This window comes from Adiantum capillus-veneris, chromosome 7 (genome assembly GCF_014529385.1).
Source record: "Adiantum capillus-veneris isolate H3 chromosome 7, ASM1452938v2, whole genome shotgun sequence".
Classification (NCBI taxonomy): Eukaryota; Viridiplantae; Streptophyta; class Polypodiopsida; order Polypodiales; family Pteridaceae; genus Adiantum; species Adiantum capillus-veneris.
This window is the reverse complement of record NC_140937.1, coordinates 58,567,394-58,593,012: the sequence shown is the minus strand read 5'-3', so window position 1 is coordinate 58,593,012 and position 25,619 is coordinate 58,567,394. Positions and strand designations below refer to the sequence as shown.

Here is a 25,619-nt window from a genome sequence, read left to right as displayed (position 1 = left end):
CTCCTTGTGTGTGTGTGTGTGTGTGTGTGTGTGTGTGTGTGTGTGTGTGTGTATGCGTAAGAGAGAGAGAGAGTGTGTGTGTGCGATCAAGCATTGTGGTGGCACGACGGCGGCAAGGCGATTGAGCACGGCGTAGCGGCGTCTCCCTCTTCTTTGCGGCGAGGAATCCTCCATGACAGGAAGCGTAGAGCGGTGAGTGACACACCAACGCCATCTTTGATCTTACTAGTTTAGGCTTGTTGTGTGCTTGGAGCCATTTGTGGCTCGCACACGGTGTATCGGCAAGTTCCTTGCATTGACACGTGCGACATACGTGCACATTTCTGGCGCCGCTGCTTAGGAATGCCATAGATTAAGCTTGAATGGCACTCTGTGCTTCTTTTGTGGTGCAATTGCAATTGTAGGAAAGGTAAGGAAGGAGGGTGTGTGTGTTGAGAAGAAGGAATTGTGTTACTACTGTGTATTTTTTTGTTAATGGAGTTTTCAAAGGTACTATGTTTTTTTCTTTGTGTAAGGTGTTAGTATTAAGGTTGTTAGCTATGTGTAATGTAATGTACAGTAAGTAGGAAGTAGATATGTGAGAGCTAATAGTGTGTGTTAGTGTTAAGGTTGTTAGCTATGTGTAATGTAATGTACAGTAAGTAGGAAGTAGATATGTGAGAGCTAATAGAGTGTGTTAGTGTATAACAGTAGATGTATTAGCTGGAAGTAGGTAGGTAGTGTGTGTGTGTGCCCTCGCGCAGGCAGCGACGACCTTATCCTTTTTTTTAAAAAAAACATTAAAAAATATTTTAAAAAAACATTAAAAACGTAAAAAACATGAGTGAAAACGGACGCTTAAAAAAGTAAGCGGTTAACCTTCAAGGTTATTCCCCGATGCTTGTAGGGTGCCAAAGGCACATGCATCTGCGCTCTGGTCTTGTGCTAGAGACGGAGCAACTAGAGAGAATTTCGACTTACGCGAGTTCTCAATATCCACCTACTTTAGGTTCCGGGCCCTCGGCGGGGACCCAAGGTAGTACTAACCAAGACCCGAACATAGCGGCTAGTGACTCTTCCTCTGACTACGACGTCATGGAGGGTTTCCCAATGCCTAATCCTGATAGCTCAAGCCAAGACATGCATGCCATGGGCCAGAGGTCCGAGCCGAGCATGCTTAGCCGCCTAAAGGAAACCTTTAGTAGAGCCACTCGCTCCGAACATGGAGCTAATGATGTAAATGAGGGGGGTGGGGAAGTAAATTCTCCATTCGTGACCAACATAGACCCTATACCCTTAGAGAATGTGCACGTGAATACTTCATTCACTGCACCTCCTGACTCTTCAGAGTTATTTCCCTCCGAGGTCATATTACCCGATGGTAGAAGCCTTGCCGAAGTGCAAGAGGTTGAGCGATATATCCTTGCAGCAAGGAAAAAGGAAATTGACAGCTTACGTAAGGCGGAGCAACGAAGAGAGTTAAAAGCGAAAGCCCCTATATCAATATCCTTGCTAAGAGAGCAATCGAGTGCTCCTGACTTAGCAAACACTAAGTGCCAACCCCTAGAAAGCAACATTGCATCTAGCTCAAAGGACACCCCTAGCACCTCAATCCTAGATGGAGTGTTCTTAAATAAGAACTGCAAGTACGAACTACAAACAGAAACTCTGACCGACCTATACATAGGTCACACCTATCACGTGGGTTGGTTAGATGTCCTACAATCCACAATGGGTGCTACTAGTGTGGAGGATCAACAACAAAGAGTTTGTGAGGTCATCCATAGGGTCATTGAGTTAGAGAGACAGAACAAGGGGATCAACATGCCTTCAACGGGTCTCATGAGATTCTTAGATACAGGAAAGGCTAAACAACCAACCTTATCGCAAATGGAGACTTCCTCAGTAAGTCTGATGGATCCTCCACATGTTGTTTCTCGAGGGGTCTCAGTGCAATCTGAGCCCACAAGTGATAGATTCACCTTTCCAAGTCTAGCTCATCTTTCCCTTGATGACACCACGGCTACCATGCCTACCCCAATGATGGGCATGCCAAGAAACATGCCATGGACCTCATTTGTTAGTAAAGCACCGCTACATGGTAGCTCAATGCCTGCAACAGTACCTACAAGTGTGTACCAACCGTATGCACCTATGGGTCATCATACTCATGTAGTCCCTACCCCTCCCATTGTTTCAACTACCTATGCTCCACAACCACGTCAACACCCAAGTTCTTATTTCCATGGGACTATACCGGCTAGCATTAGCATGTCACATCCGACATCTGTTATGCCTAGGGCCACCCATATGAACTATGAACCACCACATGACACAACATCGTACCCAACATGGAACCCAAGGGCTTCCTATGCGCCAAGCCCAATGCCAATACCTACTCCACATGTAGTCTTTGGAGCGCCTTCACCCATGGTTCCTGCTCACTTAGGTGACTTGGCAACATTTGCTCAAGCTATTGGTCGATCTATTGCTAAGAATATGCATAACACGCCTGATAGAGAGCCTAGAAGTAAGCCACTACAAATAGCTAGGAGGATGTGAGAAAGCATATCGAAGTGTTTGAACAAATATGCGATTCTCTAGGAGAACACAATGACCTGCATAAGAGTAATGCTTTAAGCCTAACCTTAAGTGGAAAGGCAGGGGATTGGTATAGAACCCTAAGGGTGGAAGAAAAAACGATTTACTCTACTCTTAGGAGACTGGTCTTAAAGGCATACATACGAGAGGGAGTACTTTGGGGTGTAGCCTCTCAGCTCCAGAAAGCCCAACGAGAGGAAGGAGAGTCGGTGAAATACTTTATTAGTCGCTTGAAGCATTTGAATTCTCAATGTAATACAAATGAGTGCTTCAACAATAACCAATTGCTTGATAGATTCATTAGGGGATTATGACATGAGGATATCTACAATGGCTTAGTCATAAGAGGTATGACCACATGGGAAGCAGTCACCACCAATGCGATCCAATTGGAGGATAATTTAATGATTCAAGGAGAAAGAGTGTCTGTTGAGTCTAAATCTATTAGCTCACAAGCATCGGGGCATCAGCCAATGACCCTAAAGCCTATTGCTAAGGAGCCAAAGATATCTGAGATGAATTTAGCAGTTCTCACCAAGGCTATTCAAGAGAGTCTTATAGACAATTGTGCTCCGCAAAACAATCATATGTATCCAAGAAGGGAGCAACAATGGTGCTCAGTATGCTATGGACCGCATAGTACTAGTGAATGCCCTACTTTTAGAGTAAAATTCAATGGGAACTGCAATGCCTGTGGAAGGTATGGTCATCAAGATAAGGATTGCATAATATTTAAGCGCGCAATGGCCAATAGACCAACCTTAGCATGGACAGACACACCTCGAGTGCCTGCATCACAAACAACACAACACATGGTCCCTAGGGCCCAAAATGTTGTTCAAACAACGCCCTTACCCCCTCCAGTGCTAGGACCACAACCACCACATCCGAGAATCACTTCTGTGAATCAAGTGGGTTGTGAGTCATCTATTTCTTGTTTGGAAGGCTGTGAGGAAGATATGGATCCTAATATTGCCTATGGGATGGATGTGCTTGAAGAAAGTCCACAATACTACATGGAGGACTATTGGGGACAAGTCAAACCTGTATATCAAGTAGCTGCTCTTGCTGCAAGAGGCCAAAATATCAATTACACTGCTAAGAGACCACCTCTTCAATGCTATGAGTGTGGAGTTCCACATCGTGTAGCCAAGTGTCCTATTAGGCTACAAAAGAACGCCACACTAATGCAAACCAATCAAGCGAGCATGTCTACGATATCGATACTCATGTGTAATCGATGTGGCATAGATCATTTGATTGCCCAATGTCCAAATAATCCAAATGCACCGAAGATCACACCATTAAACTTGATTGAAGTTACCGAGGAGCCATCACAAAGTACACATGTGGTACCAGTAAACGTACTCACACGATCGATGCTCCAAAAACAAAATTATATTCTTGAGGAAAGAGACACGGCATCAATTGCCCAATCTCGGAAAAAGAAGAAAACACGAAGGAAGAGATCACAAAAAGCAGCGAAGTCAGACCCCAATTCAAAGACCAACATAGGGACTGGTGACGACCCCGTATATATGGATGACGCTAAAGAGGGTTCTGATTCAGGTGAAACCATGGAGACCAAAACAACCACTAAGATAGAAACCAACAAAGAAGATCTTCATGAACCACAATGGTAGGGATACAAGAAGAAGATAGGAACTTATCCAAACCCTACAGAGGAGATTGAGCGAGTCAAGCAATTAATAAGTTTGGTAGAAGATACCCAAAGGGATCTAGAACCAGCACCTAGGCAGATCCAGATTACAGACATCGTGTTCCCTACGCAACAACAATGTCACCAAGTCCATAGACCCTTAGCCATACCTAGTGTCATATCCAAGAATAAAGTGACTTAAAGTCATGGGAAAGTGGGCGTACTCACTTCTTGATGGAAAGAATGTTTACAAAGGGACTACTTGATCCTATCAAAGAAATGGAGATCCCATCTTTCCCACGTCAAGGGACTGAAGTCCAAAAGGTGCCATTAAACATTCCCAAATTGATGGATTTCATGTCTTTAGAAGTTAGAACCACCATCATGTCCAAACTATATAAAGACCCTGAGCTAGTCTCAGCTCTTCGAGCCTTCCTCAATGGAGATATGAAGTTTGGGCTACCACAATTTGCACAGATGGATGGAGTTGGGGAGATGCCAATAGAGGAGGAACACTTAGATCCACAACCCAACCTAGATGAGAACCTTGTTATAGAAATACCTGTTAACAAGTTGGGACAATACTTTGAGGGTGATGAATCCAATGCGACCATACCAATCACTACTAAGGGATTAACTGTGAAGGGAATCCTTGATGGTGGCACTAGGATTAGCATTGTGACTAAAAATTTGTTGGGAAACTATGGGAAGACCTCACCTTGCGACCACACCATAGTAGTGAAGATGGCCAATGGGTCTATTGTTAAACCTATTGGGATGCTAGAAGATCTCAAGATCAAGGTCTTTGGACATAAAATAAGGATTACCTTCATTGTTATGGATGTCTCTAAACACACTATGGCATCTGAGATGATCTTAGGACGTCCTTTCATGAGGGAAGCAAAAATGGTGCATGACTGGTCTAAAAACCATGTCTACTTGCAGTTCCAAGATTCTGTCATTCGAGTGGATCTTGTAACTGGTCGAGCACATCCCCTAGGAAACAGGTTTATAATTGATCATAGGTCTGACACCACAGTTCACTCGGCCCCATTGCAGTATTGTTACACGTGTAAAGCGGACACTGATGTTGGGGAAGATTCCCCTTATGGATGGACTACCTGGGATGACTGAGTCGGACAATGTGGATTGGGTCCACCTAGTAGCAACCATAGACACTTGGGGAAATAGGGGGACAACTTGGGTAACACCTGAGAGGGATGAAATGCCCATACCCTTAAATATGCTACAGGCAATGCATATAGCTTCTGACAAAACCCATCCCAATATAACGAACAAAACATACAAGTGGGTCCCTAAAGCTTCTTTAGCGACCATAGCTAGTGCTAAAAGACAGGAGCCTGGTAAGAGACGTCCCATTCGCCCCAAGAAATGTTGCGTTGGACTCCTAAAAAACTATTGGAAGACCAAGGCTACTATGAAGGAAATGATCAAATCTGGGTGCCAAAACGTAAATTGTGCTCTTACTTGTCACCCGGCCCATGTGAGCTCAATCCTGTGGCTCCAAAATAAATTGAAGATCCCGGAAGGGAAAAAATCACAGAATGCTACACACCTGCTCCAGAGCTAGTTTGGGTATCGAAGAAAGAACGATTTGTTCCACCTAGCTCAGGAACAGGGAAAACAAGTGAAGCTTCTTGCTCTTCATGTAGTTCCTATACGGAAATAGAATCTTCGATACAATCTCCACCTACCATTGTACATATCCATACAAGCAAGAAAGAGTTTGCAACTCCCGTTGTAAGTTCAACACCTACAACAATGTTGCAAATAAAATCATGGGAGAGTACCTTACCACCCTTGCAACTAGATGAAATGCATAGGGCGGTCGAAAACTATTGGTTAAAGCCTTCACCCATAACAACTTGGAACAATTGGTTTCAAAATGTGACGACATCATTCCAAAAGGTATGATCTACCCAAGGAAGGGGGGAGTGTTTGCTGACATTCATCATTCACTTGCTTCCCCCTCAACCTTCCTCCCTGACCTCTTAATCTCCAATCTTAGGGAATGCATATATAAAGCCTTATACTCACAAAAACAAGATAAAAAGGTAAAAGAGCAAGAGCCATAACACAAAATCATAAAAACACATTATGCACAAGAACAAGACCCTTGCAATATTTGCACTCTAACCATCATCTATTTGTGTGTACAGATATGGCTAGTACGCTAGAGTCATCCACTCCTGCCTTGGGTGAGAGGTACCCTCGTTACTTTTCACAAATGTTCCACATGGTCTTTCCGATGCTTGCATGTGAATGGGATTTGGTAGGTACGCTAGCATGTGAGAGGAATTTTGAGGAGTTAGAATGGCTAATACATCTCTTGACCACGACTGTGACCCATACTTAGTAGAGAGTGTTTCTCCCATTGCACAAGCCTACCCTTTTGACCAAGATGACTATAAGCATCTAGTGACCTTCTTAGTAAACATGGGTACCTATGATGAAGAAGAAGATTTACATGACTACACGGATGGCACATATGGTCTCATGGATGATGACTTTGTTTATCTCGACGAAGAGGATAGGGGTTTAGCCTTAGGGTTTCTCCCCAATCTCTGCAATATCCTATTCCCTTGACTCTCTAAGGGGAGTGCAAATAATTAGGTTAGGGTTCCTTATGTTTTTTGTTGTATTCAATAAGTGTTGGTACCTTTTCCCACTGATGTGCCTCCTAGAGGCATTCTTTGTGTTTCTTAGTGTGTACAAGAACGTGGAGTCTTACCATGCACCGAGTGAGTTTTTCCGAGAAAAGACAAACCCGAGCAAATGTTTGTATGCAATATAGTAAATCTCGTCGTCAACAAAATATTTATTGTTTGTTGTATATTGATGCACCAACAAAAAAGGGTTATCAATGGATAGACTACTTTCTAAATTCCAAAAGATCAAAGTTTACTTTTAAATAAATTAACACAATATTTGAAAGTGTTATCTTCTCCCTTAGGCTCAATCTTTCTTTATCCAATTGTAGTCTCCCCTGCTTGTGCTTGTACTGCTTTGGCTCCAATTTTGGCTCCAATTTTTCTTGCTTGGGCTTCACATGTTTGAGCATGAAGTTAGATTGATAGACTAATAAGAGATCTAGCTCTTTACTTAATGCTCAAGTTCCTATATTTCTTTTTGCAAGAGGACATTTGTATTGTTCCATTGTCAAGTACTTTGGTTCTTGATTGCCGTTTATACTTGAGAGCATGTGCATCCCTTCCTCCTCTTAGCCACATCAAATTGATAGCAATTTATTGCACTTCATTAGTTCATATATACACAAATCGTCCCTTCCACGCCGTCTTGCCCTACTCATACTACAAGGTTGTGATCTTCACCCTTCTTACATTACACACAGCAGACAAACACCATTAATTATGAAAGACTTCTTTTGTTACAACAAAATCATGTTTTTCCATAATTGAGCAACAAAAGCCTTTTTTAACTAGTTTACAAAAACAACTACCAAACTTATTAGAGTTCTCTGCCTAAAGTTTACGAGACATATTGTCATAATTGGAAAATTTTATTTGGAAACAAATAAAATATTGAGGATCTTTTTACCATACAATGTGACAACCTCAAAGCTTAGGGGTGTGAGAATTTTTATGGATTCTTAAAAACATTTTCAACTCAAATGAAGATGGAGAGAGAGAGAGAGAGAGAGAGAGAGAGCACCATTAGATTGTGGTGTAAATCTCCTCGTTGAGCCATTCAAATATTGATTGTAATTATTTTCGGGGCCTTCACTTTGAAGATTTGAAATTGGGCTTCTTTTGCGGTTACGGATTCCTTTAAATACCTCATATTTTTCCATAAACTTGGTTTCCCAATCTTAAAACAAATATCAATAAATGGTTTGTTTTGAGTAGTGAAGAACACAAGGGAGAAACTAATAAGGTAAGCATCTATGTCTAGCCATGTGTGTGTGTGTGTGTGTGTGTGTGTGTGTGTGTGTGTGTGTGTGTGTGTGTGTGTGTGTGTGTGTGTGTGTGTGTGTGTGTCAGTGAGAGAGAGAGAGAGAGAGAGAGAGAGAAGAAGAAGAAGAAGAAGAGAATTTTAACGTTGTAGGAAGCTATCCCAAGAGACCTCAAAGATCTATCTGACGAGAGTTGAACTGAAGACCTGTTATTCAAGAGGGAAATGGCATAACCAATCTACCACACTTGGGTTATAGAAAAGTTATACCATTTTCCTCCTCTTATTAACACACTCACACACCCACCCACACACACACCCGATAAGAAGAGAAGTTTAACATCGTAGGAAGCTATCCCAAGAGACCTCAAAGATCTATCCGACGAGAGTTGAACTCAAGACCTATTATTTAAGAGGGAAATGGCATAACCAATCTACCACACTTGGGTGATAGAAAGGTTATACCATTTTCCTCCTCTTTTAACACACACACACACCCGAGAAGAAGAGAATTTTAACGTCGTTGGAAGCTATCCCAAGAGACCTCAAAGATCTATCCGACGAGAGTTGAACTCAAGATCTGTTATTCAAGAGGGAAATGGCATAACCAATCTACCACACTTGGGTGAGAGAGAGAGAGAGAGAGAGAGAGAGAGAGAGCGAGAGAGAGAGAGAGAGAGAGAGAGAAAGAGAGAGATGGAAAGCGAGGAGAAGTTTTACATACTGCATAGTGCGACAACCCCAAATAACTGTTAGGAAATAAGATGTAGCTAAATAGATAATTGAGTAGATTACTTATTGAAGAGAGACAGATTTATATACACGAGATTATAGAGTAGAGAGAGAGAGAGAGTACACACGATATATGTGGTTCACCCAATGTGGGCTACTCCCACGGGAAAGCAGCCACTCAATGGCTTTAGTACTTCAAAACAAGAAGTAGTTTACAAAGGGATTATACCCTTAATGGAGCTCCCACCTTGCTTCACTCTCACCACATCACACTCACCTTGTTGCATCAACTTCACACTATGAAATGTGTGTAGAAATGGCCTCCTTTTATAGGCCAAAAGGGCTGCCCTCTCTTATGAGAGACAGCCATGTGTAGCCGCCCTTGTGCTACTAAGTCCAAATCGGACCCTCCAATCCGCCCATGTGTGGCCGCCCTTGAGAAGACAAGTCCGCTTTTGAATTCGGCCACCGGTCATTGAATTCGGCCACCGGCCACCGGCCATTGACTACCGACCACCGGCCAACCGACCGGTTGTTTTCCGACCACTTTCCGGCCGCCGTCCGGCCATAATATTCCGGCGAAAAAGAATATTCCGACGAAAAAAAAGTCTCGGGGACGGAGGCCCCCGAGGCCTTTAAAGTTTCCCCTGATTCTTGTCCGTGAAAATTTTGGTTTCCGATGAGTGATTTTCCTTCACACACGATGGCTTCTCCTTATAATGGGGGCCTTACAAATGTGCGCTTTTACCACAGAAAATTACAAGGGTAAATCAGGCTCCATACTTAACAATCTCCCACTTGGAGAGTCATCTCCAAACCAAACCTGTGACTGCTTTCCATTCTGGCTTCTTATCCTTGAATTCCGATTGAAGATGAGCAAAAGCTCAACTTCTCCTTGTTGACCACCTTTGTAAACATGTCTGCAGGATTTTCACTTGTATGCACCTTTCCTAGCTTTAGTTGTCCCTCTTCCAAAAGAGTGCGTATGAAGTGATATCTCACCTCAATGTGCTTTGTCCTTGAATGAAAGGCTAAGTTCTTTGCAAGATGGATAGCGCTTTGGCTATCACTGTACAAGACACAATTGTCTTGTTTGAATCCAAGCTCTTCTAAGAATCTGTGAAGCCACAGAATTTCTTTGCTTGCCTCCGTCATTGCTACATACTCTGCTTCTGTGGTAGAAAGTGAAACCACTTTCTGTAGCTTTGAAGCCCAGCTTACTTCTGTGCCTCCAATCGTGAACACATAGCCAGTAGTGCTCCTTCGAGTATCTTTGTCACCTGCCATATCTGCATCAGCATACCCTTCTAGAAAAATATCAGTTCCTCCAAAATACAAAGCATTTGTTGTTGTCCCTTTTAGATACCTAAGTATCCACTTCACAGCTTGCCAATGCTCTTTACCTGGGTTGTCCATGAACCTACTCACAACTCCCACTGCATGTGCAATGTCTGGCCTTGTCCAGACCATAGCATACATTAGAGAACCTACCGCTGCAGCATATGGAACTTTAGACATATAGGCTATCTCCTCTTGTGTCTTTGGACACATATCCTTCGTTAGTTTAAAATGACCAGCCAAAGGTGTAGAAACTGGTTTTTCATTTTGCATTGCAAACCTTTCTAGTACCTTCTTGATGTAATCTTCTTGAGATAGCTTTATTGTCTTCTTCGTCCTGTCCCTTGATATTTTCATACCAAGTATCCTCTTTGCAGCACCTAAATCTTTCATTGAAAAAGATTTGGACAGCTCCTCTTTTAGGTCTTTGATGTCCTGCATGTTAGCACTTGCAATCAACATGTCATCAACATACAATATTAGGATGATGAATTCCCCATCTCCCAAATTCTCCGTGTAGACGCAGTGATCCGAGTTGCATCTTGTGAATCCATGATCCAACATCCATCGATCAAACTTCAAGTACCATTGTCTTGATGCTTGCTTTAAACCATACAAGCTCTTCTTTAATCTGCAAACCATTTTCTCCTTACCTTTTACTTCATACCCCTTTGGTTGAAGCATGTAGATTTCCTCCTCTAAGTCACCATGAGGGAATGCCGTATTTACATCCATTTTCTCAAGATTTAGATCATGAGCAGCCACAAGGCTTAAGACAAGCCTAATTGAGTTCATTTTTACAACAGGAGAAAATATTTCATTGAAGTCAATACCTTTATTTTGAGAAAAACCTTTTACCACAAGCCTAGACTTGTACCTTTTCTTCCCACCTTCTTCTTCCTTTAGCTTGTACACCCATTTGTTTTGAAGTGCCCGCTTACCTTTAGGCAACTCAACCAACTCCCATGTTTGGTTGCGATGTAGTGAGTCCATCTCCACTTGCATGCTCTTCGTCCATTCTTCTTTGGATTCATGTTGCATAGCTTCTTCATATGATTCCGGCTCTCCAGAATCTGAGATCAATAGATGGTTGAAGGAAGGAACAAACCTTTCTGGAGGTCTACTTGCTCTTGTAGATCTTCGGGGAATAGGTTGAGGCTCCTCATTTGGTTGACGTTGTTCCACATTGTCACCGTTTGCAGTCCTTGAGTCTTCATCGTCCTCAAGCTCCATGTACTCATCACCTGTTTCTTTTGTTTGTTTTCTTTCCAAGTGATCTTTGTACATATTTTGTTCGTTAAAAATTACATCCCTACTCCTTAAGATTTTACCATCTTCAGGATTCCATAGGCGATACCCAAAGTCTCCTTCTCCATAGCCAATGAAGAAACACTTTTTGGACTTTGCATCTAACTTTGATCTTAGGCTTCTATCTATGTGCATGAAAGCCTCACACCCAAACACTTTGAGAAATGCATAATTCACCGGTTTACCTGTCCATGCCTCTTCTGGAACTCCCCCATCCAATGCCGTTGAGGGTGACCGATTGATTAAGTACACAGACGTACTTACAGCTTCCGCCCAAAGCTCAAGCGGTAGGCTTGCATGTAGCCGCATGTTTCGTGCTCGTTCCATGATTGTCCTGTTCATCCTTTCCGAAATCCCATTTTGTTGAGGTGTCCTTGGGGTTGTCCTTTGCCTCCGAATGCCATTGCTAGCACAAAAGCTTTCAAAAGCTTGGCTATAATATTCGCCTCCATTATCGGATCTGAGGCATTTAACCTTGGTACCTGTTTCATTCTCCACAAAGGCTTTTCACCTTTGAAATATGGAAAATACATCGGATTTATTCTTCATGACATAAACCCATGTTTTTCTAGTCACATCGTCTATTAATGTTACATAGTACAATGAGACACCAAGTGATGGTGTACTTGCAGGACCCCAAACATCAGAATGAACCAACTCAAGTTTTTTATTTTTTCTTTCATTTCCTGTTTTTTGAAATTTTACCCTCTTTTGTTTACCATAAACACAATCTTCACAAAACTCTAAGTCCACTTCTTTCAAACCTGGTAGAAGCTTCTTTGTTTGAAGGATTTGCATTCCTTTGGCACTCATATGCCCAAGTCGGTAGTGCAACACCGCACTGTCAACTTTTGTAGTTGCTGCACAAGCTGAAGGTTGCGTGCTAACAGTACACAAGTAAAGTGTACCGACTTTTTCACCCTTGGCAACCACCAAAGATCCCTTTGATATCTTCCACCGTTTGTTTCCGAATGCAATGTTGTGACCTTCATCGTCCAATTGTCCTGTAGAGATCAAATTTTTGCGAAGAGAAGGAACATGCCTAACATCTTTAAGCTTCCATTCATTTCCGTTAGCACTTTTAACAAAAACTGTACCTTTGCCGACAATCTCACAAGCTTCATCATCTCCCAAGTATACATATCCAAAATTACCTTTGGTGTAGTCTTGGAAATGTTGCTTGTGTGGTGTCGCATGGAATGAAGCCCTGGAATCTACTATCCAGGAATTAGACACATTGTCTAATGAGAGAATTAGAGCATCTTGCTCTACTTTACCTGCCACATTGGCCTCCGATGTTGGCTTGTTGTCTTGAGACTCTGTCTCCTTCTTCTTCTTGGACCAGCAATCCTTCTTGACGTGGCCCTTCTTGCCGCAGTTCCAACATTCAAGAACTGACTTTGTGCGTGACTTGCTCCGCCTTGAGCGATCACGACCCTTTTGGTTTTTGAACCTCTCCTTAAGCCTTCCTCTTGTTTCCACTGATAGTGCAGCACTTGATGATTCTCCTGTGCTTCTCCTCCGCATTTCCTCGCTTAGGAGAACACCCACAACATCATCAAACTTAAGAGTATTTGTGCCAGAGATAGAATTACTTACAGCCATCACAAGGCTGTCCCAACTATCCGGTAGAGATGATAGTATAAGGAGAGCTCGCACTTCGTCATCGAAATTGATTTTCACTGATAGAAGTTGACTTATGTTTGTGTTAAAGTCATTTAGGTGTTCTGCAACTGAACCATTCTCTGCCATCTTTAGATTGAACAAGCGCTTCATAAGAAATACCTTATTGGATGCCAATGGTTTCTCGTAGAAGTCGTCAAGTGACTTCATCAAGTCCTCCGTGGTCTTCATCTCCGAAACATTGAAGGCAACCGTTGACGCCAAGCTTAACCGGATTGTTCCCAGTGCCTTTCGATCAAGGACAATCCATGCTTCATCTGCCATTGTTGCGGGCTTCTTCGCAAGACCGCCTAGTGGCAAATAGAGGTCCTTCTGGTAGAGATAGTCTTCAATCTGCATCTTCCAATGTTGGTAGTTTTTGCTGTTGAAATTCTCAATCTTGAGCTTCCCTTCCTCCGCCATAACTCCCACTCAATTCAAGGAATCCTTTCCTTGAGATAATTTAGCTACAAGGAAACCTTGCTCTGATACCAGTTGTTAGGAAATAAGATGTAGCTAAATAGATAATTGAGTAGATTACTTAATGGAGAGAGACAGATTTATATACACGAGATTATAGAGTAGAGAGAGAGAGAGAGAGTACACACGATATACGTGGTTTACCCAATGTGGGCTACGTCCACGGGAAAGCACCCACTCAATGGCTTTAGTACTTCAAAACAAGAAGTAGTTTACAAAGGGATTATACCCTTAATGGAGTTCCCGCCTTGCTTCACTCTCACCACCTCACACTCACCTTATTGCATCAACTTCACACTATGAAATGTGTGTAGAAATGGCCTCCTTTTATAGGCCAAAAGGGCTGCCCTCTCTTATGAGAGACAACCATGTGTAGCCGCCCTTGTGCGAATAAGTCCAAATCGGACCCTCCAATCCGTCCATGTGTGGCCGCCCTTGAGAAGACAAGTCCGCTTTTGAATTCGGCCACCGGCCATTGAATTCGGCCCCCGGCCACCGGCCATTGACTACCGGCCACCGGCCAACCGACCGGTTGTTTTCCGACCACTTTCCGGCCGCCCTCCGGCCATAATATTCCGGCGAAAACTTGAAGATGTTAGGAAATAAGACGTAGCTAAATAGATAATTGAGTAGATTACTTAATGGAGAGAGATAGATTTATATACACGAGATTATAGAGTAGAGAGAGAGAGATAGAGAGTACACACGATATACGTGGTTCACCCAATGTGGGCTACGTCCACGAGAAAGCAGCCACTCAATGGCTTTAGTACTTCAAAACAAGAAGTAGTTTACAAAGGGATTATACCCTTAATGGAGCTCCCGCCTTGCTTCACTCTCACCACCTCACACTCACCTTGTTGCATCAACTTCACACTATGAAATGTGTGTAGAAATGGCCTCCTTTTATAGGCCAAAAGGGCTGCCCTCTCTTATGAGAGACAGCCATGTGTAGCCGCCCTTGTGCGAATAAGTCCAAATCGGACCCTCCAATCCGCCCATGTGTGGACGCCCTTGAGAAGACAAGTCCGCTTTTGAATTCGGCCACCGGCCACCGGCCATTGACTTCCGACCACCGGCCAACCGACCGGTTGTTTTCCGACCACTTTTCGGCCGCCATCCGGCCATAATATTCCGGCGAAAAAAAAAGTCTCGGGGGCTTCCGCCCCCAAGGCCTTTAAAGTTGCCCCTGATTCTTGTCCGTGAAAATTTTGGTTTTCGGTGAGTGATTTTCCTTCACGCACGATGGCTTCTCCTCATAATGGGGGCCTTACAAATGTGCGCTTTTACCACAGAAAATTACAAGGGTAAATCAAGCTCCATACTTAACAATAACCTCAAAGATCTATCTAATGACTCTTGAACTCAAGGCTTCCTATTCAAAAGGAAAAGATTAAGAACGAGTGCTCACATGTCCCGGTTTGTAGTGTTCATCTCTTGAATTAAAAATCCCACTTGTAATTCAATTGGACCTTGACTTTTGAAGTCAAAAGTTGAAAATTTTATTTATAAATCTTGATAAATACGTATATTTTGGCCAAAAACCCGGTTATCTCACTACATTACCTTTAAAAAGCATTAGACTAATATTGAAACCCAATCTCTCTGTAGTCATCCACGCCGGCGTGGATGGCTAGAGAGAGTATTTGCAGAGAGAAAGTATTCGCACATGCATGCCATGCCATGCCAATTATTTAGTCGCATGTAGTTTGCACACTGTATAAATATTGATATCTGATCTCTCTGCAGCCATCCACGCCGACGCGGATGGCTAGAGAGAGTATCTGCTGAGAGTATTCCCATAGTGATCCGCAGGCCAGTACCAGCTCGTACCAGCTCGGCTGCTGCCGAATTATATTTACAAGGGGGTGGACAAGCATAGTTACAGAGCGACCTCACCCCTAATAGCCCGAGAATTACGCGCCCTCGCACACAGAGACGGATTAATCCTCTCCATTTTCTAATTACAGGCCGTCCCACACAGAGATGTCGACGTCTCGTGGCTCGGAGCACACAGGAATACAATCGCCATCTAGTAGATTTTGCAACGACACGATCGCAGGAGCAGGCCCAGGACGGTATAAATCCTTCGTACTCGCTCCTTCCTCCACCCCATTTGGCTAGTTTATATCCGCATGGCACTCCTAGTAACGAGCCTCAGTCCATTCAAATATTCTCTGCTCAGGTAGCTCTTCAACCATATAACTAGACTTTTGCTGGTAATGGCGCTGCTCTGTATGATCAATGGCTTGCTGCTAATGTTGAAAACTTTCCTGTGAAATCAGGGTCCGACAGTACCTTTTGAAAACTTTACTGCTTGTGATCGTCTGGATCAGGTGCGTGATCATCAACATCTTTACGCTCCGTGTCCTGATCGATACTTACTCCCATCTATATTCATACTCCGGCAGATCCGAATCCTAATCCCCCTCATCCATACTTTGGTCCTGCTAGTGCAGGCCTGCAGCATCGACATCGCGCGCTAATTATTAGACTTCAGCCCCGGCACCAGCCCCAGCAAACTTGACCATTTTCAATATACCCAGCTACCGCTGGGAGTAATATGATATCGAGGGCCCCATCAATTGTGTATGCTCGACAAACTCCATTACCTGATCCATGGCGCCGCTAGATTGCTGATCCTCAGTACACTGTATTGTCCCCCTTTAAACAATTTCCTGATCATCTCTAGCAAAGACTTATAACTACTCCGCTACAACAGAACAATATGGACAAGTTCGTTTGTTTGGTTGGTTCGTTTGATTAATGTTCAGAGCGAATTAAGCACGTTTTTGTTTACTATTCTGCAGACATCAGAGCTTGTACAATCAAGGCATGGCCATGATGCAAAATGTCATAAAATCTAATATCTAACTAACCCAAATGATTTTCTCATATTAAATTGATCACTTAATGTGGGAGAATAAACGGGAACAAGTGTTAAGATATAGGTATGTGCTTATAGATCTATCTCAACACGGGGCCAATGGTAAAGCGGCCCAAAAGGGAGATGGTCTATCAAAGAGCAAGGCTAACCAATGGAGCATAAGACCTTAGGGTTAGCTTCATTGAAGACCTCCAATAAATGTGTGTAAAAGTCCTTTGACCTTAAGTAAGCTAGGGCTGAGCTTGAGGTGGGAACCCGGCCCAAGCTCGAGGTGCTTGTCATGCTTGAGGTGTTTTTCATGCTTGAGGTGCTTGATTAAGATGCTTGAGGTGCTTGACTGGCTCCATGCTTGAGGTGCTTGACTTGCTGCATGATTAAAGTACTTGAGGTGCCTTGAGAAGCTTGCCTGAGATGCTTGTGGGAACACCCCCTAGTTCAAGTGCTTTGTCATGCTTGGTGAGTAAGGTGCTTGATCACCTAAAAGTCAAAAGCATTCCTACAAGAGGGGGGGCGAGCCCTTTTCCTAGGGGCTAGAGAGAGAACACCCACTCACACACACAAGGGAAGCCCAACTTGAAGAGGCAGCAAGGACACATGTCAGGCCCCTACCCATGTTACCTTCATGTGTTGCTTGAAGCCTATTGGCTAGGCTTCAAAGGGGTCCAATGATAAATTACATGAATTATCTAATTGTTTTAGCATTTATCAAGTCCTCTCTCTCAAAGGGGAAAGGGGGACACTTGTCCCAAGGCTACCCATGTTGCTTGTAATGGCTCTTGCTTGTGATTGGCTAGGCCTGGAGGGGTCCAATGAGCTTCAGGCATGAGCTACAAGGGGGGGTCGACCCAAGCAAGCTAGGGGGGTGCCTAGGGGGTATACTCACCCACACACATTCACAAGCACTCTCATTGTGTGATATGCAAAGTGCAAGAGCTCCCTCTCCAAGCAAGTAGAGGTTGAGAGCCTACACCAACACTCTTGGCTATGGAGTGCAAATCCAACCAAGATCCATGCTTCAATGCTTAAGCTTGCCATATCCTTCTTCTTCATTACTATGCTATTATGTATGCTAGCAACAAGAGCATGATAAGTGAGGAACTAATTCTTTCTCCTACGAAATGTTTCTTCTTCCTCTTCCCTACCCTCATTCCCTGCTAGCTCTCTCCACCTTCGAAGGTGTTTGAGGTCTTGGTACTGAGGCTTGGGATAGTTAAAGCTTTCTTCAAGTTTATGTTATGTTTGTGGTGCATGAAGCCTTCCATCTTCATGGCATCACCTAGGTCACAAGGAACACAAAGACTGTATTGTAACAAGTCTCTCTTTATGGGAGAAATCATAATACAAATGCCTATTGGAGGGGGGACCGGCTCCACATAAATCCGGTCCTCAATTGTTGTCATGTTCTCTAAGCTCTCTCTCTTGCAAAAGTATTGTCTATGCCAAGTTAACTAATTGCTATGATTATGTTGCTATCTTCAATTATGTCTACCCGCTATGCTCACAAAATCATTTCTTGAAAGTACTCTCATTAAATTCCGCTATTCTCAAATTGAATAGGCAAATTCCATTACATTGGTATCAGAGCATTTGGTTTCTCTTTTCTTGCTTAAGAAGAGAGGTCCTTAAGTAGCCTATAAATGGTTGATGTTGTTAATTATAATAGAGTAAGTGGAACTGGGATCTAATACCGGTTTTGTTAAGCCCACTATGTGGGGGATGGTGCACACCTCGGGAGCTTTGGACTTTATAATGGAGTCTTTTTAGACTTGCCTACGGCTTTACCATTATTGAGCCATAAGAAGTCCGAAAGGAGCTAGCCCTTGGCAACTCTGCTATGTTAGACCTACTCCTCTACTCTCTATAATTAACCACTTTGAGCCGTGGGTGTAGATACTTAAGAGCCGATTTTCAAAGGCTAAGAGGAGTGGCAACTAAGGTTTTGAATTGCCAAAGCATACACTAAGTACATACATAAAATTTTGTTAACATGGCTGACAATAATCAAGAGAGTAGAATGAACATTGATAGCTTTGATTTTGCACATAAAGGTGCTAATGATGATGCTCCCATGTTTGTGAATTATCTTGTGACTAGGTTGCAACAAGCTATGGGCAACCCTACCTTGCAAGCCGAAGTTACTCAACAACTTCGTGCCTATGGAATTTCCCTTCCTCTCCAAGAGGAGAGAGAGCTTAGGAGGCCTCTTGAAGAGACCCCCAAAAGAAGACTCTCTCCCATTCGAGAGGAGGAATCCAAAGAGAAAGAAAGCAATGAAAGTCTAAGTTCTTCTGAAGATGTGGCTCCACGAAGAAGGCGGTCTAGACGATCGCCTACTCCTCCCAAGAGGAAAAGAGCAACCCATAGTCCTTCTCCTCATCACTCTCAAAGGCAAGAGAGGAAACAAAGGAAGAAAAGGGCTAGGAAGAGGTCACCCTCTTCTCCTTCTTCTTCACCTTCCTTCTCTTCCGATGAAAGTTATGGCTATTCTCCTGGAGAATACAAGAGGGGAGGGCATCGCAAATCATTTCCTGCATGGCGAAGGTCACAAAAGCTAAAGAAGTTCAAGGAGGGAGGAAAGAGTATCTCTTTTCTCACCTACGATGGCACCTTTGGTGCTACCGACAAAGTGTTGGCCTTCATCCAGCAATTTGATGCGGCCTTTGGGGACGAGGGCTTCACAGAGTCCTCCAAGCTACGCCATGTAGCTATGCACTTCCAAAAATCAGCTCGTCAATGGTGGGCTAGCCTTCGTGGCAATGGAGAAGCCCCAAAGACATGGAAAACTCGACGAGTTTCCATCATGAAGCAATTTCTTCCAAGCGATACTAAAGATAAATTTCTTACCGAATGGCGCGGCTTGAAGCTCCTCTCTCATGAGTCTATCAACAAGTATGTAGATAAGTTTTGGGATTTACATCTCAAAGCTACTGTCTTTCAAAAGATAGACTTTGTCGAGCAAAGACAGCAATTCTGTGCGGGATTACCTGAAGAGATGGCCGAATATATCAACTCTCAACGGCCCGGTACTATTACCGAAGTAATCCACCACACCATGGTTGCTTCACGCATCAATTTCCATCAAGGGGCTAGACGTAATGTCAAGCCCATGGAAAACAAAGATAAAAATGATGCAAAGGGGAAATCCAATGCTCAAAATAATTCCCAAGGCACTTCCAACAACAACAACAACAATCGGTCCAAGGAGAAGGGAGTTTACAAAGGTAAAAACAAACTCTCTCCTGAAGAGCTTGAAGCTTTTCGCAAGGACCATAAGTGTTTCAAGTGTGGGGAGCAAGGACATGGCTATCGTTCTTGCCCCAAGAAGAATACTCGCAATGAGACTCCTAGGGCTTCCACCATCGAAGCTCCAAAAGAGGATGCTCATTGCAAAGGATCATCACTCTCCTATGCTTGGGGAAAGGTACGAGAGCATGATGCCTTCATCTTGTTTGACCCTGGCTCTACTCTCAACTTCATATCAATAGAGTTGGCCACCAAGTTGGGCATTCAAGCTTTTGAGATGGGAGATATAGTAACAGCTGATGCAGCTTTCAAGGGACAACAAGCCTCCGTTACTCCCTTGATTGGGAAGTTGAGGCTTCATGTCCAAAGCTATGTCGACAAAGAAGACTTCTTCATCTCTCCCCTCCAACATCAGGATGTTATCCTAGGGGCACCATGGTTTGATCGCATGGCTGCCAACATGAAGTTCCCTGAAAGGAGAATTTACTTCACCTACAGGGGAAAGAACATGTATGTAGATGCTAGTGAGCGTGGTCGCACTATTCCACTTGTAAATCCTCTTTCTTTTGATAAATCAATGAAGAGCTCAGTTTCTGCGTACATGATTTATGTCAAAGAGTCTCTAAAAGCTAATAATGTTTCATCAAATGAAAATGATAGGAATCAAGAAGAGTTAGACTTGTCTACTTTTCTAAAAGGATTCCAAGATGTGTTCATCGATGATATCCCTATGGACCTACCTCCAAAACGAGGGGATGATGACCATCGTATTGAGCTCCTTCCAGGAAGCTCACCGCCTAACAAACCTCCTTATCGAGTCTCACAAGCTCAACAAGAGGAGATCATGAGGCAAGTACAAGAGCTGGTAGACAAAGGGATGGTGAGGCCTAGTTCCTCTCCCTTTTGTTCTCCAGTCCTTTTAGTGCAAAAGAAAGATGGTACATACCGTATGTGTGTGGACTATCGAGCACTAAACCATATCACTATTAAAAACAAATTTCTCGTACATCGGGTAGAAGATCTGTTTGATAAGCTACAAGGCTCTACCTACTTCAGTAGGATTGACCTTAAGAGTGGCTATCATCAAATAAGGATAGTGGATGAGGATATCTTAAAGACCGCGTTTCGCACAACATTTGGTCTTTATGAATATCTAGTCATGCCTTTTGGCTTGACTAATGCACCAGCTACGTTCAATCGTTTGATGGAGAAAATTTTTAGACCATATCGAAAATTCACTGGAGTGTTCTTCGATGATATCATCATCTACTCCAAGTCTTTGGAGGAACATAAGCAACATCTCCAAGTGATTTTTCAAGCCTTGAGGGAGAACAAACTTTTTCTCAACCAAAAGAAAAGTGAATTCTTCCTTCAAGAGAGTCAATATCTAGGCTATATTATCTCTCACGATGGTATTCGTATGGATCCATCAAAGTTAGAGGTAATAAAATCATGGCCTAACCCAAGGAATCTACATGAGCTAAGAAGCTTTATTGGTATGTGTGCATACTATAGACGCTTCATAGCAAAATTCTCTCAAGTGGCAGGACCACTACACGACTTAACCAAGAAGAACGTTAAGTTTGTATGGACTGCTAAGGAGCAAAATGCTTTTGAAAAAATCAAAGAGAAGCTTACTTCCCAACCAGTCCTTGTGCTTCCGGATCTCTCAAAGCCGTTTGAGGTCCAATGTGATGCTTGTGGTGATTGCCTTGGAGCGGTTTTGCTTCAAGAAGGGCATGCCATAGCATATGAGAGCCGAAGGCTCAATGGTGATGAACGATTCTTGGGCATTTATGAGAAAGAGATTTTAGCTGTTCTACATGCCCTAGACACATGGAAGCACTACCTATTGGGGACTCCATTTATCCTACGAACCGACCACCAAAGTCTCAAGTATTTCATGACGCAAACCAAGCTTTCTGACAAACAAATGAGGTGGGCAAATTTTCTTTCGCAATTTAATTTTCATATTGCTCACATAGCTGGTAAGCACAATCAAGTTGCCGATGCACTTTCACGACGACCAAAAGTTAATGCGGTGTCTATAGCTACTCACAATGATCTATCCTCTATGATAGATGAGTATGCTACTAACCCTGACTTTAGAGACATAATGTCAGCCCTTTCTTTGGGGAAGAAAGAGGAACCATTCACCTTGCAGGATGGTTATCTTCTTCACGGCAATAGGCTATGTGTTACCCATTCCCTTCGTGAGAAGGTTATGTATGAATCCCATGCTCCTCCATATGCAGGGCATAGAGGTATTCAACCTACTCTCCGAGGAGTAGAGACGTATTTCTATTGGCCTACCATGAAAGTGGACATACAAGAGTATGTTTCAAAATGTGTAGTATGCCAAAAGACCAAGTATGATAGAGGGAAGCAACCTGGATTACTCCAGCCATTGCCTATTCCAAATTCACCATGGGAGAGTATATCCATGGATTTCATCTTTGGATTACCCAAGTCTATCCATGGGAATACAGGAATATGGACAATAGTCGACAGGTTTAGCAAGCAAGCACATTTTATTCCTGTCAAAAAGACTATTAAGGCACATCAAATGGCAACTCTCTTCATATCTCAGATTTTCAAACACCATGGATTACCCACATCCATCATGTCAGATAGAGATCCTAGAATGACCAGTAATTTTTGGAAAGGTCTCTTTGAAAATCTAGGAACAAGATTGAATTTCTCTTCGGCCTATCACCCACAAACGGATGGCCAAAGTGAGATAGCCAATCTTACGATACTTGATCTACTCAAGACTTATGTTACCGAAGTAGATCAACGCTCACAATGGGAAAAGTATTTACCGCTAGTAGAGTATGCCTACAATAATACTGTACATACTTCTACGGGCAAAGCACCTTTCGAGATCATAGAAGGAAGACCTAAAAGTCCCTTGCTACTGAAAGTACATGGGAAAATCTTCGCCGCCGATGAGTATAGCCGTGACCTACAAGAATCTTTTCAAAAGATTAGGGAGGCTATAGCCATCTCTCAACAAAGGCAAAAAGCTGCTGCTGATAAGCACAGAAGAGCCTTAATGTTCAAAGAAAATGATTGGGTCTTACTCAAGTTTCCTAAGGCTCTCGATTAAGGCAAACGACGGGCAAAAATCCTACGGGCCATCAAAAGTATTATGCTAAACTAGCAAAAAGATACTATGGTCCTTTCCAAATCTTGAAGCCTATCAATGAGACGGCTTATCAACTCAAGTTGCCCAACCATTGGCTTATACACAATGCCTTTCATGTAAGCTTACTTAAGCCCTACAAAGGAGAGCCACCAATTGAACCAATTATTGAAGACCCTCCCGAAGTTGAAGACCAAGAAGAGGTGCTACAACCCGAAGCTATCCTTCGGCATGAAGACAAGGTACTACGACATGGTAAGATTATCCGACGGTATCTTATTAAGTTCAAAAATTATCCTTTTGAAGATGCTAAATGGATGCAAGGAGTACAACTTAAGGATAGTATGAACCTTGTCAATGCTTACAATGCTACATTAGAGTAAGCAAATGTACAAATTTCTTTTAAATAACTCATGTTTTTGTCTTATATGACTAGTCCTCTTTTTAATTGTGCACAAAATTTAACTAGTATGCATGCTTAGAATCATGTTTGTGATGACGACGTCTCTCAAACACCAAGTAGAATTTGTCACTCTACTTTGGGAGAATAAAATGGACTAAAGAGCAGACATGCTTGCGGCAGCTATGTCTCCCAAGCACCAAATGGATTAGTCATCCATCTTGGAAAGATGTCATAGGGTAAAAAGGGATCCTTTACCCGCTAAGTACGATTGACTAATGACTAAGACTTTATCTTTTCTACCTCATAGTCGAGGATGACTATGATTTCAAGAGAGAGGTAATGTCATAAAATCTAATATCTAACTAACCCAAATGATTTTCTCATATTAAATTGATCACTTAATGTGGGAGAATAAACGGGAACAAGTGTTAAGATATAGGTATGTGCTTAAAAATCTATCTCAACACGGGGCCAATGGTAAAGGGGCCCAAAAGGGAGATGGTCTATCAAAGAGCAAGGCTAACCAATGGAGCATAAGACCTTAGGGTTAGCTTCATTGAAGACCTCCAATAAATGTGTGTAAAAGTCCTTTGACCTTAAGTAAGCTAGGGTTGAGCTTGAGGTGGGAACCCGGCCCAAGCTCGAGGTGCTTGTCATGCTTGAGGTGTTTTTCATGCTTGAGGTGCTTGATTAAGATGCTTGAGGTGCTTGACTGGCTCCATGCTTGAGGTGCTTGACTTGCTGCATGATTAAAGTACTTGAGGTGCCTTGAGAAGCTTGCCTGAGATGCTTGTGGGAACACCCCCTAGTTCAAGTGCTTTGTCATGCTTGGTGAGTAAGGTGCTTGATCACCTAAAAGTCAAAAGCATTCCTACAAGAGGGGGGGCGAGCCCTTTTCCTAGGGGCTAGAGAGAGAACACCCACTCACACACACAAGGGAAGCCCAACTTGAAGAGGCAGCAAGGACACATGTCAGGCCCCTACCCATGTTACCTTCATGTGTTGCTTGAAGCCTATTGGCTAGGCTTCAAAGGGGTCCAATGATAAATTACATGAATTATCTAATTGTTTTAGCATTTATCAAGTCCTCTCTCTCAAAGGGGAAAGGGGGACACTTGTCCCAAGGCTACCCATGTTGCTTGTAATGGCTCTTGCTTGTGATTGGCTAGGCCTGGAGGGGTCCAATGAGCTTCAAGCATGAGCTACAAGGGGGGGTCGACCCAAGCAAGCTAGGGGGGTGCCTAGGGGGTATACTCACCCACACACATTCACAAGCACTCTCATTGTGTGATATGCAAAGTGCAAGAGCTCCCTCTCCAAGCAAGTAGAGGTTGAGAGCCTACACCAACACTCTTGGCTATGGAGTGCAAATCCAACCAAGAGCCATGCTTCAATGCTTAAGCTTGCCATATCCTTCTTCTTCATTACTATGCTATTATGTATGCTAGCAACAAGAGGATGATAAGTGAGGAACTAATTCTTTCTCCTACGAAATGTTTCTTCTTCCTCTTCCCTACCCTCATTCCCTGCTAGCTCTCTCCACCTTCGAAGGTGTTTGAGGTCTTGGTACTGAGGCTTGGGATAGTTAAAGCTTTCTTCAAGTTTATGTTATGTTTGTGGTGCATGAAGCCTTCCATCTTCATGGCATCACCTAGGTCACAAGGAACACAAAGACTGTATTGTAACAAGTCTCTCTTTATGGGAGAAATCATAATACAAATGCCTATTGGAGGGGGGGCCGGCTCCACATAAATCCGGTCCTCAATTGTTGTCATGTTCTCTAAACTCTCTCTCTTGCAAAAGTATTGTCTATGCCAAGTTAACTAATTGCTATGATTATGTTGCTATCTTCAATTATGTCTACCCGCTATGCTCACAAAATCATTTCTTGAAAGTACTCTCATTAAATTCCGCTATTCTCAAATTGAATAGGCAAATTCCATTACACAAAACGAGACATATCGCTCTAGTACTGCTCTAGCAAACGAACATGCTCCAGTACATAATCACGTTAATCGGCTTCCTCACTCTCTCTCTCTCTCTCTCTCTCTCTCTCTCTCTCTCTCTCTCTCTCTCTCTCTCTCTCTCACTCATTCTTCTCAAAAGAGCTTATTGATCACGAATAACAAAGTAGGCTTGGCTAACCAGACGTAAAAATAAAGGGGCGAGCTCCCTGCTTTAAAGAAGGGGTTCTAGAGTTGAGCGCCTATATCAACACGGCCATGGAAGCTGGCGTGCCCTTCGTAAG

At 43.1% G+C, this 25,619-nt stretch overlaps 1 pseudogene; it reads left to right on the top strand.

Moving 5' to 3' along the window:
- Positions 1 to 25,396, top strand: part of LOC147453923 (uncharacterized) — a 30,073-nt pseudogene extending 4,677 nt beyond the window's left edge.
- Positions 25,397 to 25,619: the final 223 nt, after the last annotated feature.